The following is a 5,000-nucleotide window of genomic DNA, read 5'->3' as shown; positions in this document are numbered from 1 at the left end:
ATCTAAGGACATAGGGGACACGGAAACAAGAGAGGTGTCATCAATTTTTATTATCAACTTTCCATTCTCTGTTCTTTTTCAAGATACTTGTTTCCGTATCCCCTCTGGCCTCAAAATTTCACATTTAATAATCATTACATTGCACAATATTTAAAGACCTTTCAAAGGAATCTTACTCCGTGTTCGTTCTCAATGTAAATCTTGCCGAAAATCTAGTTAGAATTAATCTTGTATTAAAAGTCACACACAAACACACACACACACACACACATATATATATATATATATAATATATATATATACACATATATATATATATGTATATGTATATATATATATATACTTATATATATATTCATATATACATATACATATTTACATATATACACATGTCTAAATCTAAATTTATATATATATATGCATACATATATGTCTGTAAATATATATTTACACACATATATATATACACATATACATATATATATATATATACATATGTATATATATAAGTATATATATACATAAACATATTTTATATATATATATATATATGTTGAGACATTCTGACAGGTTGATGTAAGCGGAACAGGAAACACAGGAGTCTTAGTCTTGAGTTTATTCCTGACTATAGTTTATATATATATATATAAACTCAAGACTAAGACTCCTGTGTTTCATATTCCGCTTAAATCATATATATATATATATATATATATATATATATATATATATATATATATATATGTGTGTGTGTGTGTGTGTGTGTGTGTGTGTGTGTGTGTGTGTGTGTGTGTGTGTTAATCACGAAGAATCGAATCAACAGTCGGAATTGAAGGTAACCTAGAAGATATAATTTCTACAGTATATTTCGCCCAATATCTATAGCCCTCTTCAGCTATATATATATATATATATATATATATATATATATATATATATATATATATATATATATATATATATATATATATATATATATATATATATATTCTTACCTCTTACCAACCGCCTGATAGAATTATCTACTGTCAGCCAGTGGTCCTCGTTTCTTAATTTCTCACCACCTTTATCTCGGTAAACTTCATTTTCCAATATCTCTGTAAGATCTTGCATCGCAAAAACTTTCTTAACGCCTTTCATCATCTTTTTCTAGGCTTGCCCACCGGTCTTCTCTCTTCCGGCGGCATATGAAGTATAGCCCGGGGCAGTCTCCCATCCTACACCCCCTGCACATGCCCATACCGCACATCTACACATGTATCTATATGTATATACATATATATACATATATATATATATATATATATATATATATATATATACATATGTATACATACATGTATATATATAAATAAATATGTATATGTGTATAAGTATATATATATATATATATAAATATATATATACATGTATATATACATAAATATATATATGTATATATATATATATATATATATATGTATGTATATATACGCATATATAAAGTTGTGCAAGTTTGTAGGTAAATATTTATATATACATATATGCATATATTTTTATATGTATATATATATATATAGATATATATACACACATATATATATATATATAAATTTAAATATATATATACATATATATATATATATACATGAATGTATAAATATACAAAAAACACACATACATACACAAACACACGCACACGACTCGATGGCTCTGTTGGTAGAGTTCTCGGTTGCCACTACGGAAAGCCGTATTCGTGTCAGGCCAAAGTCTAAAATAATTTCGGTATCACTGTGCTCCGTGTCGTTACTCCAACTCCCATGTGCGAGTAATTAAGTTGTGGCGCGTATAAAGTAATGGCATTACCAACACATCGGTCATAAATGAGCTCTGAGCTCTCTTCCTGTAAAGAAATAAATGTCAATCACGTGTACAACACGTGACTCAAGACCATGGTGAATCACACACACACACACACACGCACACACACACATACACACACACACACACACGCACGCACACACACATACACACAAAGGCATATATATATATATATATATATGGATATATATATTTACATATATTTATATATATATATTTTATATATATATATATATATATGTATAATATAAGTGCATATATAAATATATATATATATATTTATATATATATATGTATATATATAAGTGCATATATAAATATATATATATGTAATATATATATATATATATATGTATATATACAGTACATATATATATAATATATATGTATATATGCATATATATACATATATATATATATTTATATGTAAAAATGTATATATATACATGTAAATTTGTATATGTATATACATATATATATATATATATATATATATATATATATATATATATGTATATATATACATATATATATTTATATATGATTTTATATATTTACATATATAGTTATACATTTACGTATATATATATATATATATATATATATATATATTTATATATGTATATATATACATATATATATTTATATATGTGTTTATATATTTACATATATAGTTATACATTTACATGTATATATATATATATATATATACCTTTTTTCAACACAAATCACTTTTAATTCCATGCTATCGCAGTCGAGAGTGAAGAATCGCACGATGGAGACATTCGTTGGAAATTGAAACGTGACTTAAACCAATACTCTATCTTAATAGCGTATGGCTTTAAGTCACTGTAACTTTGTTACGGGTTAGCTGGGTTCGAATCCTCGGTTCGTCCACGTTTCAATTTCCAACGGATGTCTCCATCGAGTTATTCTTCAGTCTCGACTGCGATGGCATGGAATTAAAAGTGATTTGTGGTTGAAAAAAAAATATATATATATATATATATATATATATATATACAGTATATATTTATATATATATATATATATAAATATATACTGTATATATATATACATATCAATTGATCACTGGGAACCATTCATTGTATATGTATATATATATATATATCCATGTATATACGTACATATACATATATATACACATAATATATACATATATGTATATATATATACATATATGCATATATATTTATATACATATATATATATATATATGTATATATAAAAATATATATATACATGTATATACATATATATGTAAATATGTACATATGTAAATGTATATATATATATATATATATATATATTTATATATATACATATATATATAGGACTGACGAAGACCTCGATGAAAGAATTTAAGAAAACTAATACGCATTTAAATTAAGCACTCCAACAAACAATTGAACAGTGACTTAAACCATTGCGCATTCAACTACACACTTTCATATACCACCTCATTAGTCTCGACGGCAATGGCATGAAATTAATGCGAAAACTATATTGGTTGAAAAGATAAATTATGAATATCTGTACACTGGGGACATTCAGTGTGTGCAAAGTCTGCATTCATATATATATATATATATATATATGTATATATATATATATGCATGTATATATATATATAATATATATATACACATACATATGCATATATATACATATATATATATATATATATATATATATATACATACATATGTATATATATATATATATACATATGTATATATATATATATATACATATATATATATATTCTGGTTGAAATAAACTGCACTAGTTGCTTTAACAATCTTCAAAACTGTATTCTTTAATCTGGAGAATACTTTCCTATTAGCAACTGAGAGGGACTGGAAGTAGTCATTCATGATTCTCAAAAGAATATACGCAGTGTATGCCAACTGGTATATTTTTGCATAGTAATAGTATTGAACAACTATTGACTCGTCGTGAGGCGTCTTCAGGGTGAGGACTGCTTTGTAGGATGCTCTGCTATATTGAAGGTCTTCCAACGAATAATGACCGCTGGTTGGATGGGCTGGCTTATAAGGCTCAGCCTGCCTAGCTCAGACGGAATACTGGCCTCTCATTGGCTGAGAGGTGCAGTATGGGATTTTGTCCGGGAGCCAAGGGGGTGGGATTTTGTCTGGGAGCCAAAGGGGTGGGATTTTGTCTGGAAGCCAAGGGGGTGGGATTTTGTCTGGGAGCCAAGAGGGTGGGATTTTGTCTAGGAGCCAAGAAGGTGGAATTTTGTCTGGGATTCAAGAGGGTGGGATTTTGTCTGGGAGCCAAGAGGGTGGGATTTTGTCGGGGAGCCAAGGGGGTGGGATTTTGTCTAGAAGCTCTGGCCTGATTTGCTGCTGCTCTGGTTACTGGTCCTAGGCGCTGATTAACTAGCTGGACATGTTTCATTTGTTCGCGGGGCTGCTGCTGTCTAAGGGCTTGTTGTTCCTGGAGGGGGTTATTCTTTACAGGGCGCGCGGAAGGGAGAATAAAATCGGCAGCTTGCTGTATGTTGATGGTAGGGCGCTGGCAAGTAATGGATACTGCTTCTGCAATCTGCAGCTTCCTGAAGGCAGACTCCTTGTGAAGAATTTCCGTTTGGTATAGCAGTTTCTGTAGAGGAGGCTTCATGTTGTGTGTTTCAGTGAAATGCTGGAAAATTGATCCCTGGTTTCTATGGGATTGTAGGTGACGTCGCATTGTAGAGGAGGTCCTGCCAATGTATGTGCTGGAGCCGTCGCAGCGGCCCTCCTGACATGAAAATTTGTATACAACATTGGTGGTAGCCTCACTCGGGGCCCTGGGCGCCGTGCTATTCCTCATTATCAGGGAACTAATGAGGTTAGGTTTGCAGAATATTCTCAAGTCTATGATGGCATTTCTGTTAGTTGGGGTGACTCCTCTCTTGATGATATTCCTAAGGGCATCACACTCCTCGCGGTACCGATCATGAAAAGAATTATGGTGGTAAACGGTGATTTTCTCCTTGGGAGGGGTGGGCAACTGGGTCGAGTCTGCAAACTGGTCCAGTTTTTTCTGTATGACTTTCTCGGTGAGATGGTCTGCATAGCCGTTGTTGGTGAGGAGCTGGCGGATACGGTCGAGTT

General features: G+C 30.6%; 1 protein-coding gene across 2 annotated transcripts in view; it reads left to right on the top strand.

Moving 5' to 3' along the window:
• The window catches only part of LOC143039388 (uncharacterized), a 55,889-nt gene that overhangs the window by 911 nt on the left and 49,978 nt on the right, over positions 1–5,000 (top strand). The window lies entirely within an intron of this gene.

This window comes from Oratosquilla oratoria, chromosome 26 (assembly GCF_046742065.1).
Source record: "Oratosquilla oratoria isolate Oo_2021 chromosome 26, ASM4674206v1, whole genome shotgun sequence".
NCBI lineage: Eukaryota > Metazoa > Arthropoda > Malacostraca > Stomatopoda > Squillidae > Oratosquilla > Oratosquilla oratoria.
The sequence above is the reverse complement of the archived record's forward strand: the minus strand, read 5'-3'. Positions and strand labels throughout refer to the sequence as shown.